Source organism: Notamacropus eugenii, chromosome 5, assembly GCF_028372415.1.
Source record: "Notamacropus eugenii isolate mMacEug1 chromosome 5, mMacEug1.pri_v2, whole genome shotgun sequence".
NCBI classification, from domain to species: domain Eukaryota; kingdom Metazoa; phylum Chordata; class Mammalia; order Diprotodontia; family Macropodidae; genus Notamacropus; species Notamacropus eugenii.
This window is the reverse complement of record NC_092876.1, coordinates 453,637,283-453,651,063: the sequence shown is the minus strand read 5'-3', so window position 1 is coordinate 453,651,063 and position 13,781 is coordinate 453,637,283. Positions and strand designations below refer to the sequence as shown.

At 39.2% G+C, this 13,781-nt stretch overlaps 1 long non-coding RNA gene across 1 annotated transcript in view; it reads right to left on the bottom strand.

The window, feature by feature from the left end:
- The window catches only part of LOC140507233 (uncharacterized), an 82,412-nt gene extending 68,941 nt beyond the window's left edge, over window positions 1-13,471 (bottom strand). The window contains exons 1-3 of the long non-coding RNA XR_011968254.1: window positions 13,319-13,471; window positions 8,392-8,592; window positions 6,336-6,435 (exon numbers count right to left, since the gene is read on the bottom strand). This is a non-coding gene — a long non-coding RNA (uncharacterized lncRNA). The remainder of the gene's footprint in view (window positions 1-6,335; window positions 6,436-8,391; window positions 8,593-13,318) is intronic.
- Between the last annotated feature and the right edge of the window lie 310 nt (window positions 13,472-13,781).

Sequence of the window (13,781 nt, the reverse complement as noted above, 5' to 3'; positions counted from 1 at the left end):
TTTCTGGCATGGCACTGTTAGACTGTCCAAGTTTCAGAGATATACAACAATGAAGTCAGCACAGCTCTGTAGACCTTCAGTTCTATATGCAGCCTAATCCTTCTTTCTCACGCTTTGTTGTGGAACTTCCCAAATGGTAAGCTAGCTTTGGTAATGTTTGCATCAACCTTATCATTTATGTAGACATCCCTGGAAAGTATACTGCCCAGGTAAGTGAAGTTATGCACAGCATGAAAATTTCTCCATTTGCTATAACCAATAGCATGGAACCAATGGTTCCAATGGATGGATGTTGTAGTGCCACCTGATAGAGAACCTCTGTTTTATGGGTGTTAATTGTCAGGCCAAAATTAGCACAAGTCACAGAGAATTCATCCATACTCTGTTGCATCTCAATTTCAGAGGTAGCATTGAGTACACAATCATCCGCAACAAAAAATCATGCAACAACTCCCCTTCTCTTTAGTCTTAGCTTGTAGCCTTTTCAAGTTAGATAATTTATCATCAGTGTGGTAACTGACTTGGTGCTGTTTTGATTTTCATTGATGGTATTTGGCAACATTGTAAAAAGATCATATTAAAAGCATGGGAGCAAACACACAGCTCTACTTCTCTCCATTGGTGAGTGGGAAAACAAGAGAATGTCATCCTTTATCCAGAACCTGTGCAAACTTGTGAAACTGGCTGACAATACTGACGTATTTCTCCAGGCAACCAAATTTCCCCATGATCTATAAGCCCTTGCAACTTGGTCAGATCAACAAATGTTGCATACAAATCTCTGCTCTGCTGCTGGAATTTCTTGTGGAGTTGTTGGCAAACATCACATTGACCATTCCTTGGCCTTTTCTGAAGCCATACTGCCTCTCAGATAAATAACCATCCTCCAGGTGAAGGGTCTTGCCTTGTAAATCTCAGCTGAAATAGAATCAGCACCAGGAGCTTTTGCCACACAAGAGGAGTCTACTGGCATTCAAAACCTCTTTTTCAGTTGAATGTTTAGCTAGAAAGGAATTAACTTCAACCTGAGGGCAATGGCTTCAGCATTATTGATGATGATCTGTTAAGAATACTATGGAAATATTCAGCCCATATCTCTGGGATAATGTTGTTATCACTGATGGGCATGATTCCATCAGTGCCGAGTAGTTGAGATGTACCAGAGGTCTTTGGCCCATAAATAGTCTTCAGAGCATCATAGAAGCACTTTGGATTATTGCTATCAATGTAAAACAGAATCTTATCTGCCTTCTTACTGAGCAAACAATCATGCATCTATCTAAGCTTCATTTGCACTTTACTTTTGAAAAAGTTAAACACTGCCTTCTCAGAGACAGATGAACTATTCTGCTGATAAACCTTATAGAGTTCTCATTTTTCATTTAACAGTTTCTGAATTTTCCTATTATTTGTTAAAACAATCCTGATGTTTGTGAGTGTTCTGGCACAGATAAGCAAATGTGGTACTGTATGCCAACTCTCTGAAAGCTGTCTGCTCCTTATTTTTTCCACTGTTGCTGTGTGCTAACTCAGTTTTCCCTCCAGGTCAGCAATGAACTTTTTACTCAGGAGAAAGTGTTCTAATCTGTTGATGCTGAGTCTCCTGACAGCTGCCTTGCCTTGAGGCAGCTGCTTTTGTTGAAGGAGAATGTTTAGCTTGAAGAAGGTAAGTTTATAATTGGTCCAGCATTCTGCACCACCCATAGCCTTGGTCATTCTCACATCTTGCCTGTCTTTTCTCTTTATAATGGCTGAGACTCTCAATGCCAGTGCTTACTACAAGGCTGCATCCATGATATTTTGTTGTTTTTAAGTAAATAGAAGACAGTGTTGGTGATGAGATGGTCTTGAGATGCACAAGTCTTCAGTAGTAAGTGACTATTGCTGTTGCTGTTTCTGACTCTGTTTCTCCCAAGGACTCAATGCCAGGCTTGATGGTCTATGCCTCTTCCGGCATTAAATTCTCCCAGAATTACAAGCTTGCCCTTTTTTGGCACATTGATGATGAAGGTCTAGAGGTCTTCATAAAATTTTTCTTTGACCTGCATTAGCAAGGACCCCGGCATACACAGAAGAGCCTGCTGTACAGGTTCTTAGATCTGCTTTTCTAAAATGACAGCAATTTTTGAGAGGCCAACAATCTACTTTAATCAAGTACATATGTCATTGCCTTAGTTCAGGGGAAAAGACAGTACCCTGAACTTCAGAGAAAACACAAACAGAAATTACAGACAGAAAGACCAACAGACAGGGCTTCCAACTGCCTGACCATAGACCATACATGCATCATTACTCGAGAGAGAAGCATCAGAATCTGGGTTTCCAAAGCCATAGAGGCAGGGGCTTCTAAAAATGTCTTCCCGGAGTCTCATCTGGCACACAAACCTTCTTCCAAAAAATAAACCCCAAAGTAAAACCTCACCTCAGAGTATAAATACACTTTTCAGAGTTGGAGGGCATAACCCTTGTGACCCAGTACCTCATCAGAAATTAACAAAAGGTATCTGAGGCCTATTAATAGGTGAGGAGGATATTCAACTCTTCTTCCTACCCACCATTAACCTTACATTAACCTTACAGACCTCATCAGGGTTCATCATGGTGGGAGCATACACATGGATGATGGTTGTGCGGCACTTTTCTGCAAGTAGCAGTCACATTGTCGTGAGCACGCCATTCACTTCCTTTGGTAATCATACAAACTTGCTGACTAGATGAGATCTGATTGCAAAACCTACACTTCACAGAACTCCTTATCTCCATGACGATTCCAGAAAAAATAGGTATCCAGATCTGACTTCAGTAAGCTGGCCTTCGTTTACTAGCCTTGTTTCACTCAGTGCTGCTATTTAGATGTTAATCTCTCACAATAAGGGCTATTTGTCTTTCAGGTCTACTGTACTGTGTGAGGTCCATGAGCGTGCACATATTCCAGGTACTAACAGTGAGTGAAATCACCTTCACAAAAATGCTTTTATATTTTTTTTTACCACAGGGTCGGATCCCTACCTGTTGCAGTAAGCAGACCAAGGTTGGGTGAAGCAGACAATTTTGAGGGAACCTTTTCTAATCCTTTCCTCATGTCATGAAGTGAACAGTGTGATTGTTTAAAAGAAAAGAAGTTGCTCAGACACTCAGATGGCTGCTTCAGTCCAACAAGAAGATGACTCTATGCCCTGGGCCACCTGTGAGCAGGATTGTGACTACAACTCCCAGTATATCTGTACCTGCTGCTTTGTCATTTGCCTGTTGTCAGAGGACTTCAAGGTAAGTAAAATAATAAGATAACAAAATAATACAACAGTGGGTGATGGGTGATGTCATAACTTGCTCATGAATCTGATTTAAGTGAGACAGAGCTGTCCAAAGACATTAACCTCACTCTCTCCTACAGAATTATCAAAGTCCAGTGGCAAGAAAAAAGTCAGAATGACAACCAGTGGACTAAGATGTGGTGGATTACTTTATCCTCTGATGTATAACTAAGCTCCACATGCTCCACAACACTTGCCTCCCCCACCTTCATGGCTCGCTGGAACAAATTGTTCTCATCCACCCTTTCCACCAAGGAAGTCTTCACATGCTAGGGCAGATATCTCTCTAACTCACCAGTAGGTTTGCAGCCCTTCCATTATCCTCAATCTGATTTAGCCAGTCTTCCAGGACAGCTTTACCAGGGTGTGGCCAATGTGCATGTTATAGCTTCTTGAAGCCATAGGTAAGAGTTGGGTGACAACAAGACATTAGCAGTAGATGAGCAGCTCTGAAAAGGGTGCAGCTAGCCCTCATACCAGAGGTACTAGTCCTCTCTGAACACCCAACATATCCCTTTATTATCTATAACATTAGAAGTACTACCCACATTGATAAGATATTATATCAGTTCTGAGGAGAAAATGAACATCAATAGATAATGAAATATTGAATGAAATAAATAGTAATGAAAATGAGGTGTGCGTTTCATCTTGTTGATCTCAACCTGTTGAGATCATTTTGATTTTTAAGTCAGTCATTCTCTCACCTTTCTCTTCCCATTTTTTGTCATTTTGTAAATGTGATCAAAATCTCACCTGTCTTCATCTGAGACATAAGTAAAAGTACAGGTCTAAGGAACAATATTGTAGCATACCACTGGAGTCCTCTCCCCACATTAACACTTATGTATTAACTTATGTTCTTTGAGTTTGAATGTTCAACCAGCTGTGACTACACCTCGTGACATGATACCATATCTCAACAAAATATTTATAAGACTATCACAAGAAACTTTAGCAGATAATTTGCTGAAATTCAAATATATGACTAATGAACTTCCTAAGTTCATTAAGCCTAAGTAAGTAAGCTTAAGCCTAATAAGCCAAGAAACTGTTCAAAAAATAGATGTTAGCTATGTATGACAGTTTTAGTAAACCCATGTTGGCTTCTAGTGATCATCATACATAACAGGGTGATTCGGTGCAAAAAATGCTGAACTTGGAGTCGAGAAGACATGAGTTCAAGTCCGGTTTCATACATAGCTACTACCTGTGTAGTATTAGGCAGGTGACAATCTCCCTTAGCCTCAGTTTCCTCATATAAAATGGGGTTAACCTACTTCACAGTGTTGCTATGCAAATCAAATAAGATAGCATATATAAAATGATATGCGAACTTTAATCATTATATAAATGTTAGTTATAATCATTACCATTATCACCATTATTATCATTATTTTCCAAATGATCATAAACCATTTGTGTTTTGCTCTAGAATTTTGGAAAGGATAAATTTATCCATAGTTTCCAGAATTTAGCCTTTATCTCATTTTAAAACAAAGATAACATTTTCCTGTCTCAAGACTTCTGCAATTCAGTTCAACCAACATTTATTGAGCACTTGCTGTGTGCTGAGCATGATGCTAGGCACTAGAGATAAGCAGGCATTATTTAACTTAGATCCCATGCATATAAATAAATAAAAAACAATGTCAGAATTATTTCAGGGAGCAGAGAAAAAATAACTAAGTGAGAGAGGGAGGAAGGAGATTAGGAAAAGTCCTTTGGGGCACCTGAACTAGCCCTTGCAGGGAACAGTCAGTACCATGAGGCAGAGGTGAAGAGGAAGAATGTTCCAGCCATTGGGGAACAACCTACATAAAAGCAGGCGATAAAAACAAAAAGGAAATTGTTGTGCCCAAGGAATATGTCAGCCAGTTTAACTGGAGCATAGCGGGAATGAGAAGAGAAATGAATATTCAGAACGGGAAAACAGGCTGGAACTAGCTAGTCAAGGGCTGTAAAGAGAAGAGTGCGCATTTTGTCGTAGAGTAATGATCAAGAGTTATTGATTCTCAAAGTGTAGCTGCAACTCTGTGATTTAGTATTTGAACATTATATAACCCAGAAGGGTAAGTAAGGGAATTTTGCTGGTTGGATTCAGATGGCCCAATCAACATTCATTGAACTCCTACTATATGTCAGGCACAGTGCAAGGTGCTCAGGATACAAATACAAAAAATAAATTCCTACCCTCAAGGACCTCAAATTGATAACAACGGTTACCCTGACACAGGAACCTGTGCTCCTGAGAGGCTAGAAGATAAAAGCATTTTCCATCACCAGAGGCCACGAGAGAGCACTTCATCACTAAAGATCTTCAAGCAAAGGATAGGGAAGCACTGGAATTTTTAGAGGCGATTCATTTTCATGGTGCTTGTACTAGATGCCCTCTAGTGCCTCTTTCAACACTGAGATTCTATTAGAAATCCTAGGTAACAAATACACATTTGAACTGTGGTGCTCAATTCCCTCACCTCCCTTTTGTTTTGCTTTTTTTCACTCATTCGTGCATCTAATGGTCAGATTTCCAGGTCACAGATCAGGCCAGTGGGAATGCACGGGCGTCTTGGTGCCTCTCAAATCATACCTAGTTTCCTTGTCCAGGGAACAGAGATTATTCAGTACGCCCAGGTTCACTGGTTACACAAATGTTTTTAGTCACCTCCAGAAGTAAGATAGCAAAGCATCACCACTGTCATCTTTGTACATGAAGGACAATGATAAATGGTCATTGATATGTATTCAACTGACAATGTCCATATGAAAAATTTCTTCATGGTGCTGTTTTTACTGGTATCAAATGGGTGATTCCAAATGAATAATGGTCATGTCACCTTGACTCCAAAGATTTCATATTTTGTGTAAATTATACAGATATACTAGAGTCACAAGAGGGATTGTAAAGACACAACAAAAAATACATGCTGCTGGCAAGTTACCAATGGATTCTAAAAATAGTCTAGCTTTGCTGCCACTCCCCACTCCCAGGCAAGGCAGTGTAATTGAAAGAGCACTGACCTTAAGGATCAGAAGATATGTGCTTGAATCTGAATTTTGACTTAGTAGCTAGATGACTTCCAGTAAACCATTTAATCCCACTGAGTTCCAGTTTGCGTATCTATAAAAGGGGAATGGAATACTTTCAAGACTTATTCATAAGGAGCTTGTGAGAAATCAGATTGTGAGAAATTAGACCAATGTGCATTATGTCAAGGTATTGTTATTGTTATTTTATTGATAGTGTGGCATAAGGGATGGAGAGCCTGTCTCAACTCAGGAAGACCTGAATTCAAGTCCTTCTGATGAGAAGTTCACAAGCTGGCTGTGTGACACTAAGCTAGTCACATAACCTCTGCCACAGGCAACTCTCCTAAGACGGCTACAGGGAAGGTACCAGTCTGTGGTGGTTGAGAGAATTTCTTCACCTAGAAATTTCTGGTACCAATGAAGTCACAGGTCTCTTCCAAATAGAGATAAGTAGATAAGAACTGGACCTGTGAGTTCATTGGTGTATGGATGAGGAAATTCTCTCTACTGATGTATACTAATAACTCTCTACAGTTTAATTTTAAGAAAGTTGGCTAGATGTCCTGAGAAGTTAAGTAATTTGTCTGAAGTCATACTGCCAGTCTCAGAGGTAGGGCTTGAATCTAGACTTTCCTAATGTGAAGGTGGTTCTCTAGCCATTATGCCATAGTGGAGGGAGGGAGGGAGGAAGGGAGGGAGGGAGACAGACAGACAGACAGACACAGAGACAGAGACAGAGAAAGAGAAATTATGGGCACAGAGAAATTATAGACTGATAGGTAAAAAGATAGTGATATAGAGAGACATGGATGGACAGAACAGACATAGATAGATAGATAGATGATAGATAGATAGATAGATAGATAGATAGATAGATAGATAGATAGATAGATAGATAGATAGATGATAGATAGATAGATAGACAGACAGTCAGATGGCAGAGAGAGTGATGACAGACAGAGTGAGGAGGAAGAGGTAGAAGGTAAATAGAGCTAGAAAATTACTACTTTCCTCCAAAGGGAATGCAAAATATAAAGAATCAGATAATCCTTGCCTTTCCCAAAAACCCTAACCCCCATGGTCTTAGTAGAGTCAGGGATCAAGAGATCCTCAGTAAAGCAGAGCAAGCAGCTAACCCTGAACTAATTAAAGAATAATTTCTCATGTCTCATAAAAGAAAAGTGATGCGGCTGAAATGGGGGCATAAGCAAATGTAAACCAAAAAAATTGTAAACAAAAATCAAGTCTAAATAGAGCTACTGCTCCTGAAAGCTTAGAAGCCTTTAAAAGAAGTGTTTAGACAACATAAGCCTGCAGAGAAGAAAGACCTGGGGTCCATGGTGGACACTTGACTCAGCTTAAGAGAGAGCATTAGTGAGTGGAAACAATGGGAAGCAGCCACTATTGGACTGTTTCTAGAGAAAAGAGCTTCAGGGCACATCATAAGCTTTCAAAACACTCAAATTTCAAACTTGAAAGCAAAAAAAAATGGCAAAAGAAGAGAATAGAGAGAAAGGACTTGTTGTCCTCCACAACTAAATACAGCCTGTCTGTTAATTATAGGATTGGGCTCAGCTTCAGTAAGAGTGCTTTTTCTACTTTAGTTTTGGTGTTATTAAAACACAGAGTAGAAAGGCTAGCAAGGGTGGGCCTTCTCTGCTGAATTCTTACCAAAGAGGACTAGCTTCATTCTCCACAGTGAGCAGCATTTCCCCTTTGCAGCAGCTAGAGGAGAAACTTCATATGGAGGAGTATGAGATTGCTCAAGAGAACAGTGGTCATACTCAAAGAGAACTTCTTTTATCTTGGGTTGCCTTAATTTTAAGTTGCAGTCATTCTGTAGACATCTGGATCACAAATATTTCTCCTAAAGTGTATTTTCCTCTTCAAGACAATGACTGTCAAATATCTAAACAATTGGACCTTCACTTGTATTAACTGTTCACCAGGAGAAACTGTGACCTATTTTTATTAATTATCATTCAGGTTACTGTCTGAATTGATAATCCTAAATCTATAGCTTATGAGCCCCCACTAGTATGTTTACCTCATCTCCAGTGAGCCACAGCAGGGCCATCTCCAGTCATCCTGATCTACATCTTGCCATGGGACCCAGATGGCTCCAGAGGAGAAAGTGAGGCTGGTGACCTTGCACAGCCTTCTTTTACTTAAATCCAATTCACTTGCAAGTCACAGCTTCATCTTCTTGATGTCATGGTCCTCTTCAAGAGCAAAGGACAAACAGCAACTACAAGTCAGCCAGAACACATAATTAGGTCAAAGCAAAGTTACTGGGAATATCTTTGGAATAATGGAATGACATGGTAAGAATAGTAATGACACGTCTACCTCCAGATAAGTGATGGCCTCAGAGTGCAGATTAAAGGACATTTTTTTGGCCATGGTTAATGTGGGAATTTTCCTCTATGTGTGTGTTTGTGTGTGTGTGCATACACATATATACATATACATTTGTAATGGGTTTTGTTTTTCTTTCTCTCTCAATGGGGCTGGGGAATGAGGAGGTGGGACAGAAAGAATTCAGATCTACTTTCTAATGAGGGAGGCAGCATACAGATAACTATGTAAATACAAGATAGGTACAGTAGAAGGGAACAGCCTTCATAAATGGAAGGGAGTCTTAGAGAGAGCACTGTGAGGGACTGGAACAGGTCTCCTGCAGAATATGAGATTGTCCATGAGCATAGAAGAAAACCAAAGAAGCTGGACATTGGAGGGAAGGAGGAAGAGGAGAAGCATTCCAGGCCTGGGGACAGACAGTGCAAAGGCATGGAGTCAGGAAATAAATAAGCAAGCAAAACATCGAAGCTGGAGCACAGAGTGTGTTCATAATGTGAAAGAATAAGGAAGGCATTATCAAGGATGCAATTAGTGCTGTCCCTATGAGACAAGGTCATTCATCATCACTCAAACTGTTCAATATTCTGTCCAAGAATTCAAATGGCTGCCCTGGATGGCCTTTCTATCCATTAGCCAGTCCTTTCTTTTGGCCACTGTGACCCATTTCATGGTTATAGGTACTACTAATATATGATTTCTGTTTGTCAGAGTAAAGCTAATTGATGGGTCAAGCATGTATTACAATTATTTCTCTTACTGTGGCTATTCTTTTACACTTGTTATTATGATTTACTATGTACTATACCTACAAGTTCAGTCTCCATTTGGGGAGACGTTTCCTAAGTTGAAGAAACTTTTACACTACTATAGCTTATGGTCATCATTTTTGCTCACCTGTTGAGTTAATGTTTTTCTTTGAGCCACTGCCACTTGTAACTATAAAGCTTTGTCAAAAGTGCAGTATTTTCTTCTATCTTTCCCCCCTGCCCTTCCTCTAATATGCTTAGAGTAATCCCTATTAATTTTATTTATTAATATCCACACTGAGCAGATTGCCCATCCTGAGGAAGCCACCATCTCTCAATGGCATTAACCATTTGTCAAATTTGGATTAATTGTGCAAATTGGTCCATCCTATGTTTGCCCCTAGAAAATAGAAAGAGAATAAAGATGATCTTATGTTTGGTCAAAGTAGAACAAAGAGAGAGAAAATAGGATTTGAAGAGGTTGATGAACAGAAAAAGCAAGGATTTTTGAGAAGATATCAATATATAAAGTTCTCACATGTAAGAAGCCATGAATTTTTAAGAGAGGAGGAAAAATAAGCTAAACATGAGTTAGACAGCAACTACCAGACAGAATATGGGAGTTTAAGACATTGATGAACTTAGAAGCAAAGGTATTTGAGAGGATTCCAACATGTAAATTGCAACTTGCAAATTTAAAAGCTGAATCTGGGGAGTGTATAATTAAGCACCCCAACATACACAGGGGGGCCTGTTATCACAGGTTCTTAGGTCTGCATTCATAAAAGGAAAGTAACTTTAAAGGGATTAATAATCATTTTAATCAAGCACATGTATCATTCCTTTAACCAAGTACATATATCATTCACCTAATTCAGGGGAGTCGGCACCCTGAAATTCAAAGAAAATACAGAGAAATCAAAAGAGTCAACAGACATGGCTTCCTCTGCCTGACCATAATGCAACAGACCATACCAGAGAGGGAAGCAGGACATCTGGGTTCTCAAAGCCATAGGGGCTCCTTAACAGCTTCCCAGAGTCTTCATCTGGCACTCAAACCTTTTTAGAAAAACTAAGCCCCAAAGTAAAACATCAGCTCAGAATATTTATACCTTTTTAGAGCCAGATGGCATCACAACCCTTTGACCCACTGCCTCAACAGGAAAAAAAAAGGTACTTGGGACATCTCTACAAAACAACTCCCCTAGTCAAGCAGTTTCCAGACTTCTCAATCCGAAAAAGCCAAAGACAGCCTGGAAGGTGAATGGGAAGGATCTCTAAGCTGACTGAGAGTGGAGCATGGTCCTATCCCAGTCACAGTATGGTGGCAGCTACTGCTGAAGCGGAGGCTGCTTCTAGAGCCCTCCACATAGCAAAGAGCTCAAAAGTCAAGTAATTGGAAAAATGAGCAAATGGGGGGAAAGAAACAGGCTATAGATTCTTACTTTCTCAGTGAGCAGGTATTTTCTTATGTCATTGGTGACAAGGATGATGAAAACATACAATAAGAAGACAACAAAATCAAAGCTTATGTACCCAAAGACTCCAAGAAAAATATGAATTGATCTCAGGTCATGGAAGAATTAAAAAAAGATTTTGAAAATCAAGTAAGAGAAGTAGAGGAAAAATTGGGAAGACAAATGACAGTGATGCAAGAAAATTGTGAAACCGAGTCAACAGCTTGCTAAAGGAAACCCAGAAATATGCTGAAGAAAATAACACCTTTAAAAATAGACTAACTCAAATGGCAAAAGAGGTCTAAAAAGCCAATGAGAAGAATGCCTTAAAAAGCAGAACAGGTCAAATGGAAAAAGAGGGTCAAAAACTCGCGGAAGAAAATAATTCCTTCAAAATTAGAATGGAGCAAATGGAAGCTAATAACTTTACAAGAAATCAGAAAATTATAAAACAGAATCAAAAGAATGAAAAAATAGAAGACAATAAAGTATATCACTGGAAAAACAACTGACCTGGAAAATGGATCCATGACAGATACTTTAAAAATTATTGAACTACCTGAAAGCCACGATCAAAAAAAGAGAACCTAGACATCATCTTTCAAGAAATTATCAAGGAAAATTTCCCTGATCTTCTAGAACCAGAGGGTAAAATAGAAATGAAAAGAATCCACCAATCACCTCCTGAAAGAGATCCCTAAAGGAAATTTCCCAGGAGTATTGTGACCAAATTCCTAAGTTCCCAGATCAAGGAGAAAATATTACAATCATCTAGAAAGAAACAATTCAAGTATTATGAAAACACAATCAGGATAACACAAGATTTAGGAATCTAAACGCTAAGTTATGAAAAGGCTTGGAATATGATATTCTAGAGGTCAAAGGATATAAGATTAAAACCAAGAATCACCTACCAGCAAAACTGAGTATAATACTTCAGGGCAAAAAATGGAACTTCAGTGAAATAGAGGACTTCCAAACATCCTTGTTGAAAAAACCAGAGGTGAATAAAAAATTCAACATACAGATACAAGAATCACGAGAAGCATGAAAAGGTAAACAGGAGAGAGAAATCATAAGGGACTTATTAAAGTTGAACTGTTTACATTCCTACATGGAAAAATGATATTTGTAACTCATGAGATCTTTCTCAGTGATAGGATAGTTGGAGGGAATATGTGTATGTGTATATATACATACATGTATGTATATGTGTATGTATATGTGCATGTATGTGTGTATATATACACATATATACATACATATATATGGATAGAAAGAGAGAGGACACAAAGTGAACTGAATATGAAGGGATGATATCTAAAAAAGAAAATTCATTGTTGAGAGGAATGTACTAGGAGGAAGGGAGAGGTAGAATATGACATATCATCTCACATAAAAAGGCAAGAAAGAGCTTTCACAATGGAGGAGAAGAAGGGGAAGGTTAAAGAGAATAAGTGAGACTTCCTTTCAACAAATTTGACTTCAGGAGGTGATAATATACACAGTCAATTGGGTATGGAAGTTTATCTTACTCTACAGGAAAACAGGGGGAAAGGTATAAGAGAGGGAGGGATAATAAAAGGGATAGTAGATTGGGGGAAGGGGTAATCAGAAGCAAATATTTTGCTAGAGGGAGAGTCAAAGGAGAGAATAGAAAAAATGTAGAGGGGTTCAGGATAGAGGGAAATATAGTTAGTCTTTCACAACATGAGGATCATGGAAGTGTTTTGCATGACTGCACATGCATAACCTATATCATATTGCTTGCCTTCTCAATGAGGGTAGGTGGGAAGGGAGGAAGGGAGAAAATGTAGAGCTTAAAGCTTTAAAAATGAATGTTAAAAATTGTTTTTGTATGCAACTAGAAAATAGGATATATAGGCAATGGGATATAGAAATCTCTCTTACCCTACAGGAAAATATAAGAGAAGGGAATGGGGGAGGGAATGATAGAAGGGAGGGCAGATTAGAGGAAAGGGCAATCAAAATATACACTGTCCTGGAGTGGGGGAAGGGAGGAGATGAAGAAAAAATTTGAAATTCAAGATTTTGTGGACGTGAATGTTGAAAACTGAAAATAAATAAATTAAAAAATAAAAATAAATAAAAGCAGAATCTGGAGTGAAAAGAAACAATGTGATACATTGTGTCACCAAGGCAATAGTCACAGCACTGAGGGCAACTATGACTATGCTGGCATAGTTCTGAATCACAAAGTATATCAGACTCTCCATATAAAAGGCAAAAGAAAAACATTTATCGAGAAAACAGAAAGTCAAATCCCAACACCAGAAAGCCAAATCCATCATAGTGACTAAGAAGTCAGTACACATTATCACTTCAGGGGACAAAGTTATTCCCAAGCCTTCCCTCCTACCTTGGGGTCTTCCCACAAACAAACACTCACCAGTCTTGCTGTTCTGCTGGCCTGTGTCCTCTCTCCTCTGCCCCTAACCACTCTCACCAACTTCCTCCCAGTTCTGCTCCACCCTTCCTCTTCCACTGGTTCAGCAAGCTCCTCCCAGGCTTCCATGTGATTTAAGCAGGTCACGTGGGCCTATTAATGAATGGGAAAGATCTTCTCATTTAAATTGCCATTACATACATATGCTAAATTTCTTCAGAGAGGAAGAAGAGTGGCCTGAGGATAAGTAGACCACAGTGAAGAGGGTGGTGCACCTACAATGAGTGATGCTTAAAGGCTGCTGAGTGGCAATGACCCAAGAAGGGCCCAGAAGTAGCAATTAAAAACAAGAAACAGGGTCACTACTCCTTCCTTCCTAATGTTTGGGGTCATGAAAGAAGGTACATCTAGGACAGGCTATATCATCAAGGGAAAGTCCATTTTTCATGGATTGCAAAGGAATGAA